This window comes from Cucumis melo, chromosome 6 (genome assembly GCF_025177605.1).
Source record: "Cucumis melo cultivar AY chromosome 6, USDA_Cmelo_AY_1.0, whole genome shotgun sequence".
NCBI lineage: Eukaryota > Viridiplantae > Streptophyta > Magnoliopsida > Cucurbitales > Cucurbitaceae > Cucumis > Cucumis melo.
The window spans coordinates 30,807,281-30,822,804 of NC_066862.1; the positions used below are offsets into that span (position 1 = coordinate 30,807,281).

The following is a 15,524-nucleotide window of genomic DNA, read 5'->3' on the forward strand; positions in this document are numbered from 1 at the left end:
GACATATTTGAAAACATTTCTAGCATATGGTTCATAAAGTAATTATATTCGAAGTTCTCACAATCATGATATATTATAGAACATATATAGATTTATAAGAAAATACTTGAAAATAAGCCACTCACAGTCCATAACTCGATCCCCCAAGATTATGCGTTTTTCCCCTTCAATTTGGGCCTAAAACAAAGTTCAAGGTCACATCATTGTCTTCACTTAGCAAGACAACACAATAATCTCTAAAAATACTTCATTACAAGCATTCAAGCTATTTTATATTTGTTGGGTCCTTACATTCTCGAATCTCCTTGGACTAGACTAAAATCCACTTGCAAACCTTTAAACTTCAAATTTAGATACTTAACTCCATGAGCATCCAAGTTAGTTCAAATTCAACGGATCTTTTATGTAGATATGCTTTTATAATCAATATTCATACTATAGAGGTTTAGATCCATTAACAATCTCAATATGAAACTAACAAACAAATAACTTAAAAGCTTACCCAAACTCATTTAAAACAATGTTCACCATGTTGATCAATGCTTCCAAGTTCTCTAAATCTTCAAATCCTCATACAAAATAATATGGGTAAAATCAAGTCCGCGTTAAAACTAAATGGGTATTTAAGAACTATGAGAGAACCCACTAAATTTATCTACAACCTTATCAAAAACTTGTCAAAATTGCCTTGATAATACGTTAACGCCTTTCTAAATTCGAATATATGATCTAAAACCATTGTGTGTTCGAAGCTTATATACGTAACACCCAAACAAAACTCTAAAGTTAGAAAAAGTCCCTTCTTGACCTTTAACACTCAACTTTAGAACTTGAGTCTTCTGAGTAATCTAATCATAATGCTTAGATACAATGGGCATGTAAGAACTCAAAGAAAACTTACTTAAATTACTCCAAAACTTGCCAAGAACTAATTAAAGTACTCTTAACTTCAATGAGCAACATCTTAACCACCTTCTAAGTTCAAAGTCAAGCATTCAAAAACCATAGGTTGTTCAATATTAGCATTAAACTTAAATGGGTACTCAAGATTCATTCCATAAGGCTTAGAATGTTACCCAAATTTGTGCTAACACTCAATTTCGAGTCTCGTCACGACTGGACAGCGGCTAAAAATGTAAAGACCCAACCTCTTATACTAAGTTGTGGACTTTACTTTAAAAGAAAAGAATTTAAAATTTATTTAAAGTAAATAGAAAATAAAACAAAACTGCGAATTGTCATTAAAATTATAAATAGAAAGTACGGAAATAAATTTAAAATAGAATTTCTATCTCGGACCCTACTAGTTTTAAAAGAAAGGAAAAACAAAGAAATAAATAAAATAGAATAAAATGAAAGGAAATATCAAATTTGAAATCCGACACGTGATGTAAGCGAAAGCAAATGTATCCCTATAGCCCGTCACGGTCACTTCTGGTCATTCGTCAGCTTGCCTTTGCTCTTACCTCTGCCTCTGCCTAAAAGATAAAAATGGAAAGAGTGAGTATAAAAATACTCAGTAAGGGACCCATTACTAGTCCGGCTAGGTGCATGTTAACTTTCTATTAGAGTCCTAAAGAGTGGTACCCCTGAACTGACACGTTCCCAAACACGTGCAATCTGTGATCCCGTAGGAACAAGCTGGTCTTTGGTGAACCTAAGGGAACACCTAAGATGATCGGGCTATAAGTGATTCTGTCGAATCACTCAAATCATGTCTATGTCAATGTCAATGTCAGACTAGTGATCCCTTCGGACTACACAGTTATAAGTTTGAGCGATTCCGTCGGATCTCTCAAATCATGTCTGTGTCAATGTCAATGTCAGACTGGTGATCTCATCAGACTATGTAATCGTCAAAAGAGTGGTGATCCCAAAGGACACTCATGTGGGTACGACTCTAATAGGTAAAACTAACATACACCCTATCCATAGCATGCACATAAAAAATTAGCAAGTCACATCATAACATATCATGCCATAACATACATATCCTATCACATTATGTCATATCATGTCATATCATGTCATATCACCCTCAATCATAATACTGTATCATTAAAACGTAAGTGATAACATCAATGCATTATCAGCTCTAACACATAGTCATCCTACAGTCAAAATTACAATATCAGTTTCTATCTGTAACTTCAAGTTTTGTAGCTAGCCATCATCAGTACATAACCATTCATACATGCGGTCTCTTTAAATTAAACTCGAGGATCTAGTAGTAGAATCTCTTACCTGGAGATTAGCTTAGTCGAAATCTACAGCAAAATAACACACTTCCCAAGCGACAAAGTCTTAATAATTAGAAAACACTAAATTTAAATAACTTGACCATCTAAACAACCAAGGGCTTAAGAATTAAGTCGAACTAACTTACCCAAGGTCGACGTTGCAACAAGTTAGCCCTTAACTAGAGAAATTTCACACTCCAACTTCAACTGGTCCAAATGGTCCTTTAAGAGAAATAATTTAATTTAACCTAAAATTAAATTATTTAAGATCCAAAAATTTTAATCTTAGTTGGGTATTCCAAAACCTAATCAAAACTTACCAAAACAAGTGAAAAAGGGCCCAAAAAAGGCTTGTGGCTCAAAAATAGCTTGATAGCTTGGCTGGCTGGTAGACGCGTGTAACGCCCCAACAAATTCGATTTTTATTCATTTGCTATTAATATTTAAGTATGGTTATGGAAAATTCAAAATTTATGGGAAGAACCTTATCATTTTGATTTTTGCGATTAATTAAGGTTTGGGATTTTCCATTTTGTTTAAGATATTAAGTATTTTTTTTTATTTGGAAATTATTTGGTGAATTATTGTTAATTGAAAGGTAGGTTGGTTGAATTTTTGGTGAGATTTGGAGAGGGAGAAGATGGTTGGTTTTGATTTAATTAAAGGAAAAGAAAAGAGATTTTTATTATAAAGAAGCCTTGGGTCCCGTGCATAAGGAAGAAAAATCAAAAAAGGAAAGAGGGGAAAAGAAAAGAGAAAAGGGAAGAAAAAAACCCTAGCCGCCGCTCGCCGTCGCCGCCGCCGCCGCGTACCCGAGCCGCCCAAGCCCTCCTCCTTCTGTTCGTCAGCTCAGCCGGATCGTTCGCAGCCGCCAGCCGTCGCGTGAAACCTCGTCCTGCCGCGTCGTCGAGCAACTCAGCCGAGTCGTTCGCAGCCGCCAGCCGTCGCGTGAAGCCGCGTCCTGCCGCATCGCCGAGCAGCTCAGCTGGATCGTGCGCAGCCGCCAGCCGTCGCGTGAAGTCGAGTCCTGCTGAGTCGCCGAGCAGCAGCAGTCGACGGTCGTCAGCGGCGCGCCTCCAGCCGTCGAAGCCGAACCCACGTTTCGGTCGTCGCCCGAACTCGAAGCCGAACCCACGTTTCGTCCGTCGCCCGAACTCGAAGCCGAACCCACATTTCGGCCGACGCCCGAACCCTAAACCGACCCGCGCCCGCTCGCCCGAACCCGAAACCGCTCCACGCCCGCTCCGAGTCGTAAGTCGAGCCCGCGCGCGCCCATCCCACGCAACGAGTCGCGCTTGTCTGTACCACGAGCCACGTCTGTCTATGCCGCGAGCCGAGCCGATCCCCAACCTTCAAGCCGAGCCAGTCCCTGCTCCTTCAGCCGAGCCACCAAGCTTAGTTGGCTCTTTCCACCCAATTTTTTGGTAAATTAATTTTTTATTTTGGCTTACCCAGCAAGACTCAAATTTTTGGACACTAAATAATTTAATTTGGAATTAAATTAAATTATCTTCCTTAAGGGGCGTCTTGGACCAAGTAACTGCTGCAGCGTGGGATTTTTTCGGTAGGGGCTCAAGCATTGCAACCTCTTTCTAGGGTAAGTCATTTCAACTGAGTTTTGAGCATTTAGTCGTTGGTGACTTAATTATGAATTTTTGGCGTATTAAAAAGTTAGGACCTCGTTGCTTGGAAAGCACACTTGTCTTGCGATTAGGACTCGTCGAGTAAATCTCCAGGTAAGAGATTTCTACTACTAGCTCCATGTTTAGAATTATGAGATCACGTACACCTTCAGTTGTGCATGTTGAGGACTAGACTGTATGATGCATGAAATTGATAAGAGCATGACGAGGATTGTTATGACTGTACGACGGTTGTTGAGGTGGAAAGTGAGATGATGATTAAACTGTTATGATTACATGATGATGCTACGTGCATGTTTGTTATGGTTAGGGTACTTGTTAGCTTAGCGTATTAGAGTCGTACCTGTATGGGTGTCCTTCGGGATCACCACCTATTTAGGACTGTGAGGTCCGACGAGACGCCAGTCTAGCATGGATATAGATATGACTTGAGTGACTCGACGGGGTCCTCGCATCCCGATTGTCCTAGGTGTCCCCCGGGACACCGAAGACCAGATTTTCGTTCCTACGGTAGCGCATGATGCACGTGTTCGGGAACGTGCCAGAGATTGGGTACCAGTTACAAGACTCTTATAGGAAGCTAACAGACACCTAGTGGGACTAGTAGTGGGTCCCTTACTGAGTATTTTATACTCACTCTCTTCATGTCATGTTTTTTTCAGGTAGAGGCCGCGGTAAGGGCAAAGGAAAGCTAGCGAGCGACCAGAAGTGACCGTGGCGAGCCATAGGGATTTCTGCTTCTGCTTATTCTTGCTTTTGACGTTAGTACCTGAGTTTTAGTTTTCTTCACTATTTACTATTTCCTTTCTTTAAAAAGTAGATAGGACCCAAGTAGGACTTTAGAATGTAATTTTATTTTCGCATATTACTTTGATTGGATTTTCATAAATAAATTTCTCAAATTTTATTCATTTTTACTAAATTTTATGACTTAAACCACGTGTTCTACATTTAGTAATGACTTCGACTCAGTATAAGGAGTTGGGTTTTTACAACGCGGCTCGCGGTTGGAGGCACGGCTCGACTGGGAGGCAGACGCAGACGCAGGTGCGGGTTCGGGTACAGCTCACGATGCGGGTTGGATATGCGTATGGCTCGAAAGTGGAGGGTGAAGCCAAAACGGCTCAGCTGTGTGCGGTTGGGTAGGCGACACGTCAACCAACAGAGATGCTTGCTAACGACACCGAGCGACAACCGTGACGGCGAGTCAGCGATCGACGACTTACGGCAGGGTGCTAACGGAGATGCGGTAGCTAAGAGAACGATGGAGGTGACGGGCTGCTTACGAAGGTGGGGCGACTGCGAACGGATCGGCTACGATGGGCGAGTCGAACGTCGGCGACGGTTAAGGAGAGATTAAGGTTTCCTTTTTTTTTCCTTTGTGAAGAAAATGATGGCCCACTTCCCAAGGACCTATTTAACCCCAAAATAATAATAACGCATTTATTATTATTTTCCCTTTTTCTATTCCTTAATAAATTCCAAAACAACCAAATCTTCTCTCTCTTCATTTAAAACTCACCAAATCTCCTTTTTATCTTCTTCTTTTTTTTTTCAAAAATAAATAAACAAATCTTAAATAATTATATTACCCATAATATAATTATCTCATCCTTCTCTTAGAAATTAATTAAATAATCAAAGTAATTAAGCTTCACTAATTAACCAACCAAAACAAACCTAAATTCCAACTTAACAACAATTACATATTTTTTTCAAATATCCAATAAAATCAAATCTCTATAAAGTAAAATACTTCAACATTTAAATAACACCCAAAATTTCAAAATTACACTTAAGATAATAAAATTAAAATTCCTCAAATTTTGGAGCGTTACAAAAAATCTCCCAATACTCCAAATCTAACAATGAAAAGTAATGGATATTGCAAAATCAAGATCAAAACTTAGTGGGTATTCAAAAGTCTTCAAGAAATGCAACTAAAATAACGAAAATTTACCCCAAAACTTAGATCGACCTAAGAACTTCAATTTTGTGTGACCTGTAAAGGGTTGGACGTGGGGTGGTTGTCGTACGGTGAGTTAGGCGGCGTGACGGCGGTCAAGCTTGGTGATGGCGCCGGCGTGAAGGAGAGAAAAAGAGAGATGTGGCAGCGGAAGAGATTTTTGAAAGGGAGGGGGGTGCCGTCGGTCTAGAAGAATGAGGAAGAAAAAAAAAATTATCTTTTCTTTCTTTCTTTCTTTCTTTTAATAATAAAAGATCTTAAGAAAATACCATTATGCCCCTTTCTCTAAATTAACCTTGCCTTTTTCCCTTAGTTTTCTTCTTTCAACATTCAAATTTCTAAGTCTTATCCCAAACTAAAATTGTTCCAATTTCCTTATTAAAACAAATCAACCTTAATTACTTGGCAATTAAATTTAACTTGTTTTTCACAATTGAGGAAATATTAATATAAAAGGAGAATGGAAATGGTGTTTAAAATTACTATAAAGCTCAATAAAGAAAGCACTACGCCTCCGAAGGCGCGAAGTAGAGCGACTCAAATCAAACTAGTAGAGCGACTCAACTACTTAGACTGATTCGTCTTTGATCCCGTAATAATCAGAGTGAGCTTGGCACTAAATCAATAAAATTATGTCTGTTCATAAATCAATCCTAAGAATTCTTTAGTTTTCGGAGAAAATCTAATTTGTTTCTTCGTCTTTACAAAAGAAAAAAAAAAGGTAAATTTATTGTATTTCTCGTATGAATTATATATTATATAACTATAATATTATGGGCGAACGACGAAAATTGAACTTGCGCATGGTGGATTCACAATCCACTTCCTTGTTCCACTTGGCTACATCCAACCCCTACCCTATAGACCAAGCAGCTAGGAAGAAATGAATGCCCGATAAGGAAATCCTTCCTGCTCGACGAGCCTTTGTTCATTGAGGCGATTTGAGACCTTCATTTTCTTCTTTTAATTGCTTGGTTGCTGGAGATTTTGGTTGTTACCTCGATCCCAAAGGCAAGAGAAGGATGAATGAAAATCAGTCACAAAGTTTGAAGGATTCCCCACTCCTATGAATGAGTTCGAGTCTAAATAGAGGTAGAACTTATTATCAAGGTAAGATAAAGCAATATGAGCATCAGGCCATATCTCCAATCATCCACCTTTCTCTGATCAAGGACTCCCTCTTGCACTTCTTCTTTAGCAACTGCTCCAGATTCCCCCTTCTTTCTTCTTTATCTCGGGACAGCAGCTTAGTAATCCCTTGTGAGCCAAGGTTATCGAGGACTCCCTCTATTGGTGTCTATGAAGACTTATTGGTCCTCCTATAGGTCTAGAACTCTCTCTCTCCCTTTTACAACTCAGTTCAGTGATGGCCCGATTCCGCAACTGAGCCTAATTCCTCTTGAACAACTAAAGACGGTCTCTAACCTCTCCTTCTCATTCAGGATAGACGGATATGATACCCTCAACCTATGGACAGATTTTAGGAGAGCATGATTCTAATCTTGACTATGATAGTCGATCCTGAACCAGTCCATTCTAATCAACTTGGGACTCATTCTCAATTTTGCTGTGAGCAGGGAAGGCAATGAACAAAAGGTCAAAGAATGATCGAAGCGACTGAAAGCTAAGGAATTATCCCCTATTTATTGTTCTTGATTTTGACAAATAACTCGACTCCATAATAAAGTCAAAGACTTTGAGAAGCCCTCAATAAAAAATAAGGACTTATCCCTTATTAGGAATGAAACTCAGTCAATTCTATATGAACCTCCGGACGAGTCAGAAATCAATATGAATCTGAATTAATGAACAAGGCTCAAAGAATTTGAGGGATTAAGTAGAGTAGTCCCGAGTAGACAAGGTTAGATGGAGCCAACCTGAATGGCAGGCGAATCCGAAAGGTTGGAATATGCTTCACAGAGGTGGAGGTCAGAGGACGAGGCGCTTTCGCTCCCTCTTCTTCCTCTGAAACTACAAATTCCTAAGTCTCAAGTTCAGTTGAAGAGGCTAGATCAAAGAACTCTTTGTTGGGTCTCGTATTCTATGACCACATCTCTTTTCTTTATGAATTCTATAAATAGAAGTACTTTCACTCTTGGTAAGGGTATATGCGAACCAGCAGGCAGGGAGGCTAAATCAGTCTCTCCAAGGGAATCGGGCAAGGCGGGGCATAAGTCAGTACCAGTTGGGGCATACGAGGAAGTTCGACCACATCGTGAATCAGTCTCCTGAAGTATTTCTTTCGACGGTCTTTTCGACGTCTCCTTTTGCATCGGTAATTCAATTCCCGACATTATTTACACTTACATCGATGTTTTTATGCGTCGAGAGTCATCCCACTTCTTGTAGTGCCATCTGGTCACATTGAGTGACATTTGGGGCAGGGCATGACAAATACACACATTCTTATTCATATACTATAGACTATTTAGCTTATTACTTGAATATGATCCACCTGTATGATTTACTATATGATTTTCAAGTTACATAAACTAACCTTGGTTCTTTTCTTAATGGATAACTGCATATATAAAATAAATATTAAACATTATTTCAAATAGCTTATTAACTAGGAGGCTTTATGTAATACATCCCAACAATTTCCACTTGCACTAAAGTTGGTGACACATGTGTGATTGGCGCCGAAATAAAATAAAGAAATGTTGGTTTTATTTTAAAATAATAGTCTACAAAAACTATAATTGAGTTCTGAACTTATTTATGTAAGGGACAAGTGTTAGCACCTCGATGACCAATGTTTTTCCTTTCCACTTTTTCCTTCAAAACTTAAGTTGAAAAATGATATTTGAAAAATGATATTTTTAAAACAATGTCGTATTTTGTCCCCATTACTCCAATATTTGAAGCAAAGATCCCCTAAAATAGGTGAAAAAAATCCATCAAATTAGACTATATCAAGAAAATAATTCACTCAAGAAAGTGAGAAATTAGTACAATTTCTCAAGATCCATCATAGGAATAGCCTTCTAATAAAGATTTGTTTTAAAAAATATTAATTAAAACCATTTTTCTTCTTGATTAAATCTCAAACTCCAAAAGATGTGATCCCCATCTCAAGAATTCTAGAAAATTGAACACCCAAATTTTCTAGATTCCATATTAGGATTGTTTTTTTATGGCAAACAATATAAGTTATTAGAAAATATTATGAAATTGTAGATTACATTTTGAACATTCACCAGAAAAAATCTGGTCTATAATATTGGTTGGCAACCGACATCTTTCCTAGTGTGAAATCTGTCTTTAAAAATTAGATAAACTTCAATTAAGATATGTGTTAGAATTAGTAGGGCTTTGCCCTAGAGTACTTTTGGAAAGAATAATATATAAGATTTTATTTCCTAAATATTTCCTAGATCTTTTCCTTTCTTATTCCTATTATACTCTATTTATTCTCCCTTTGTACCTATTGTATTTTGTTCATAAAAAAAATAATAAAAACTAAAGTATCGTGGTTTTTCTCCCGGTTCTCGGGTTTCCACGTAAGTCTCGGGTTGTTGTTAATTGCTTTCAATATGGTATCAGAGCAAAGCAATAACGAAACCCTAGAAAATAACCTAGAAGAAACCCAGATCGAAACTGAACCCGTCACTGTCGTCGCTACCGTCGTCGGAATCGCCGCCGTCGCTGTTGCCATGAAGAACTGCTCCAGAACCTACAGAAATTGTCGATCTACCCAACGGGAGTGGTTCCGCAGCCATACACGCCGCCGTCTGACTAGAAGACGATTCACGCGCCGCTCGTGTCCGACGTGTGGGCCCACGTGTCGCCGCCGTTTCACGTCACCGCCCAGCCCGTTCCCTTCTACGCGTCGTCGGATGTCCAACCGTCAAACCCTTCCGACCATCCGCATCCTCACGCGCCACCTATGAGCTTCATACAACAACCCTCAATCGTAAATCTATCAAATCTGTACAGTAAGCAGTCGCTGTACGTTAACTCTTTACAGCAACTGCTGTTTTCTGGTAACGGAATTAATCAACCCCAAAACAAATCGGACATTGAAGCAGACGAATCTTCGATGCATTCCAAACCAACCGAGTTACCGATGTATTCCAAGAACTCGGTAACTTCGTTCCCTAATTTACCGTCAAATTATATATTTGGCTCTTTGGGTTCGTCTACAGGAAATTTTTCAGGTGAAAAATTAAATGGTCAAAATTATTTTTCTTGATCCCAATCAATAAAGATGTTCCTCGAATGTCGACACCAGTTCGACTTCTTAACTGGAGAGACTATACGTCCTTCACCAAGAGATGCCTTGGAACGACTCTGGAAAGGAGAGGACTCACTTATTCGATCCATGCTGATTAATAGTATGGAACCACAGATCAGCAAGCCTCTACTATATGCAGCCACAACAAAAGATTTGTGGGATACAACTCAGACCCTTTACTCAAAACGACAGAATGCCTTTCGGTTATAAACACTGCGAAAACAGGTCCATAATTGCAAACAAGGGACCTTGGACGTAACTACCTATTTTAACAAGCTCTCTCTCCTCTGGCAAGAGATGGATTTGTGCAAAGAGACAGTTTGAGACATAGCAGATGACAGTACACAATATGCTAAACTTGAAGAGGCTGACCGTGTTTATCACTTCCTTGCAGGACTTAATCCCAAATTTAATAATGTTTGTGGTCGTATACTTGGACAAAGACATCTTCCCTCCCTAATGGAAGTTTGTTTTGACTCCGCTGCCTTTAGCACTCGGTCCTCAAATCATGACATTGACAAGAATAATGGGAAGTCAATTCCTGTGTGTGAGCTTTTAAACTGTAGCACTCGGTCCTCAAAGAGGCAAAATGATAGATCAATAAACACAAAGAAATACATTAACATTTTAGAGAAAATTATAGAAGATCGATATTGGACTTTTAAACTGTAGCCACCGAATTTTGCCCAACATTATCTAAAATCAACTTAATTGATAGTTAATTTTTGTCATAATTTGGTTTATTTTTAATTTTGTGATTAACTACATTTTTCTAAAAAAAGTGTTATTTAACTACATTTTAAGTTATGTAGGTAGTTTGGTTAAAGTAACTAAACCATTTAATTAGGGTTACTAAGGTAGGTGGAGAAATACCGAAGATGGTAATTTTTTTTAATTTGATTTTGGTTATTAAAGCTCCATGCCATTTTGATATGAATGCTAAAGTTGGTATTATTTTCAAATTAAAAAAAACTAGCCATTTTGAATTCTTAGCCCTTTGAAGAAATGATTTTGGCTATAAATAATCTCTTCTTCTTCATACACACAAAACAACATAAACAAAAGACCACACAAAAAACCTAGAAACTTTTACAACCTTCATATCTTCTCTTCTTCATCTAAATCTCTAACTCCCATACCCCCACTTCTTTTAACCTCCATACCTTCTTTAAAAAGAAAAAAAAAAAAAAAAGATATACAACATCCATTTTATCTTCTCTTCTAGCAACCCCTAAATCTTCATCTTTTTTCATACAATGCCAAGAATCCAACAAACGAAAAACTTTAACTTAGTTGGAGATGTATGGTAAGGTTTTGGTCTCAATGATCCACACCTCAACGACAAGTGAGTTTAGTGTGTTGAGATTTCAACATTTCTTTCTTTTCGTTTTCTTCTTTTTCTTCTTATTATTTTGTTTATTTTCCTTTGAAGTTCTTTATTTTTCATTATTCTTACTATTTTAATTATTTTATTTATCTTTCTTCAATCTTCCATAAAAAATACAAAAAAATATTAAATGATTAAATATTTGCTTATTATTATTGTTCTTATTTCTCTTATAATTATTTATTTATTATCTTGTGAGCTTCTCCTTTATAGTTTTTTTTTTTATTACATATTTCTTCATACCTTGTTGTCATATATTTTTTATTTATTATTATATCTTCCCTTTATTAATTTATTCTTAAACTTTATTTTTTATATATTGTTTCTTTACAAATTTTTTTATATATAATTAGCATTTTTATTTATTTAATTTTTTTCTTTTTATAGCATTTATTATTGTTTCATTAGTATTTTCTCATATTGATTATTGCTTCTTTAATATTTTTCTCATCTCGATTTTTGCTTCTTTAATATGTTCTTGTATTTTATATGTTATTTAATATTTTGTTTTTCTCCTCTTTTGTGGTCAATTTAATATGTTATTGCTAATAATTTTAAGTTTGTTAACATTTTAAATTATGTTTTCTATTAAAAAAAATCCGATGATGGAATCTAGGAAATTTGGGAGTCCAATTTCTTAGAATTCTTGAGGTGAGGAAATGTTTTTATTAAAATCTCAATATGTTATTTTGTGTTTGCATAATTTATGATGATGCTTCTTTATTCTTGTTTCTACTCATCTAATTGTTCTATTAAGTCTCATTTTATTTTCTATTTAAAATTTTCAATTCTTTGTAATAAACATTTTATATGTTTTAAAATCCTTCGAATTTAAAATTTTATATTTCCTATTTAAAATCCTTCTACTCATAAAAAATTCTCACTCGACTTGATCTATTGATAAGGAACATATTCTTCATTAGGTATGAGATATGATGAGGGTGCTACGAAGGTGTCAACCTAGTTGAGATGTTCTGGTGCACATACTGATCCCGTCACTCTTTTTTAACTGTTTGTTCATAAAAAGATAGCCTAATTAGTTCAACTGCTCATTGGTACATGTAGTTGGATATCTCTCAAGTGTACAAGTCTTGAAATAGCACAAGAACATTATTAATTTGGCCTCATACCATCTAAATCTCCACTGTACAAAAAAGGAGGAATTGGCCACTTTTAAGGAATATGCTTAAGGATGTAAAAATAGTCGATCATGGGCAACCTTCAGTTGATTGAGTAAGGATATTAATGTCACTAGTGTTTTATAAGCGTTATGAATGCTACATTCTACTATAAAATGCTTCTTACATTATGACAATGAGAGAAAGACTTGTGAGCGAATTTTAAAAGAGAAATAATTACAAAGGAAGCAGAAGTAGAAGTTAGCATCATTAAAAGCAATCTCACTAAAAGAAAAGATGAAGTGCATGAGGTCAGCTCGGGGCAGAGCATTATCAGCCATATGTCACTACCATCATTTAAACAGGTATTCTATAAAGAAGAAAAGTCAAATAAACGAAGCAAAGAAATGACAACGAAGCACTTGACCTTATCGTTTTTAGTAGTGCAATTCAATCTGATGAGTTTCTTCATGCTTGCAACATTTGGAGCATCTCAAATGGAAAAAAGAACTACCTAAGATTGCAAGAGAAATGGGAGATTATTTTCTATTGGAATAGAGCAAGACCTTTGTAACAAGGACACCTTCTAATGTCTTGTTGAATTGGATGACGTCTTGACAATCACATGTGTTCTATTCTCCACAATAAAATGGATTGTTGGTTTAAATGTTTTTTCAAGATTATATTTATCCTCCCTATTTATCTAACATGAAAGAAAATATATGATATTAGTGAGGACTTTGACATCAAATTTAAGGTTGGATTTCAAATCTCCATCTCTTATTCATGAGGAGAGGAATTAAAATATGTTGTGCTTGAGACGTTGAAATAGATAACAAGAGGATTGTTCAACTAACAAGCCAAAATATTTTTTTTGGAAGTGACTATGTTGTAGGATATTTGATATTCACCATTGTTGCTCGTAAAATGGATTTAACATGAGTTTTCCTATTTTTATCAAAGACCATTTGGGGCAGTCTCCCCTAACCTAATATATAGGGTGAGATTAGCTTTCTTTATCAAAGTTCCAAGTATAGTCCATCTGAGTAAGCTTGCATTTCAAAGCACAGGACGTTCATCATTATTACTTACTGAAGAAAAACAATTTCGAAGAAGATTCCCTCTTTTTATTAAAATTGTAAGAGCCTTTACAATTCTTTACTTATGAAGAGTTTAAAAATTTAATGACTTTGAGATTAAGATCTAAGTAACAAGATCATTGGCTTTTATAGACCTACTTACTATCAGTCTCGAGGATTAAAGATGGTGTTTTATTTGGAAAATAATTACTCCAAGGAGATTTTCAAGGCAAATTAGAAACCAAATTACAACTCAAGCCATGATATCTAAATGGCTATTTTTGTGGAAAAGTAAACCACCTATTTTGTATGCTTTGACTCGTTTTCTTCTTTTGAAAAGAATCTAGAGAACAAATTTTTTAAAAGGAAAACTATTAAAATAAGCATGTCTTAGTAAGCATATACATGCATACATGCATTCATGAATGGCATTTATCCTTTTTAGCTGTGATGACGCTTGTTTATCTCTGACCCTTAAGACTTTTTGCTGTAGAGGCGCTTGTTTATCTCTGACCCCCAACGTTTTATTTTTGTTGTGATAGCGCTTGTTTATCCTTGGCCTCCGGCGTTTTATTTTATCATGTGGTGCTTGTTTATCCCTGGCCCTTGACAATTTTTGCAGTCGAGGCACTTATTTATCCTTAGCTCCCAGCGTTTCATTTTTGCTGCAACGGTGCTTGTTTATCCCTGGCCTCCAGCGTTTTATTTTGTCATGTGGCGCTTGTTTATCTCTGGCCCTTGATACCTTTTGTTGTGTAGGTGCTTGTTTATCCCTGACCTCCAACGTTTTATTTTGCCATGTGGTGCTTGTTTATCCTTAACTCTTGACAATTTTTGCTATGGAGGCGCTTGTTTATCTCTGGCCCCTAACGTTTCATTTTTGTTGTTATAGCGTTTGTTTATCCCTAGCCTCCAACATTTTATTTTGTCATGTGGCGCTTGTTTATCCCTGACCCTTGACATTTTTTGCTCTTATGGTGCTTGTTTATCTCAGGCATCTAGTGTTTTTATCTTGTCAATAGATGCATGTTTATCTCTGACCTTTGACATTGTTAGTATGTTCAAAGTATTTTACCTTCATAAAATTGTGGCTACACCTTCGTTCACCTTTAAATTCTACAAGGATGTACGAATGGGGGCATACTGTAGCCACCGAATTTTGTTTGACATTATCTAAAATCAATTTAATAGTTAGCTAATTTTTGCCATAATTTGGTTTATTTTTAATTTTTTGATTAACTACCTTTTTCTAAAAAAACAATGTTATTTAACTACATTTTAAGTTTTGTAGGTAGTTTGGTTAAAGTAACTAAACCATTTAATTAGGGTTACTAAGGTAGGTGGAGAAATACCAAAGATGGTAACTTTTTTTAATTTGATTTTGGTTATTAAAGACTTCATCCCATTTTGATATGAATGCTAAAGTTGGTATTATTTTCAAATTAAAAAAACTAGCCATTTTGAATTTTTAGCCATTTGAAAGAAATGATTTTGGCTATAAATATTCTCTTCTTCTTCATACACAAAACACAACATAAAGAAAAGGTCATACAAAAAACCCTAGAAATTTCTACAACCTTCATATCCTCTTTTCTTAATCTAAATCTCTAACTTCCATACCCCCACTTCTTTTAACCTTCATACCTTCTTAATATATATATATATATATATATATATATATATATATATATATATATATACAACATCCATTTTATCTTCTCTTCTAGCAACCCCTAAAACTTCATCTTTTTTCCTACAATGCCAAGAATCCAACACATGAAAAACTTTAACTTAGTTGGAGGTCTATGGTAGGGTTTTGGTCCCAATGATCCACACCTCAACAACAAGTGAGTT

General features: G+C 36.2%; 1 long non-coding RNA gene across 1 annotated transcript; it reads left to right on the top strand.

Moving 5' to 3' along the window:
* The first annotated feature begins 2,973 nt into the window (after positions 1-2,973).
* On the top strand, positions 2,974-5,358 carry LOC127149971 (uncharacterized). Its single transcript, XR_007821888.1, has 5 exons — positions 2,974-3,664; positions 3,761-3,837; positions 3,912-3,976; positions 4,546-4,644; positions 4,839-5,358. It is a non-coding gene; the product is annotated as an uncharacterized LOC127149971 (long non-coding RNA).
* Positions 5,359-15,524: the final 10,166 nt, after the last annotated feature.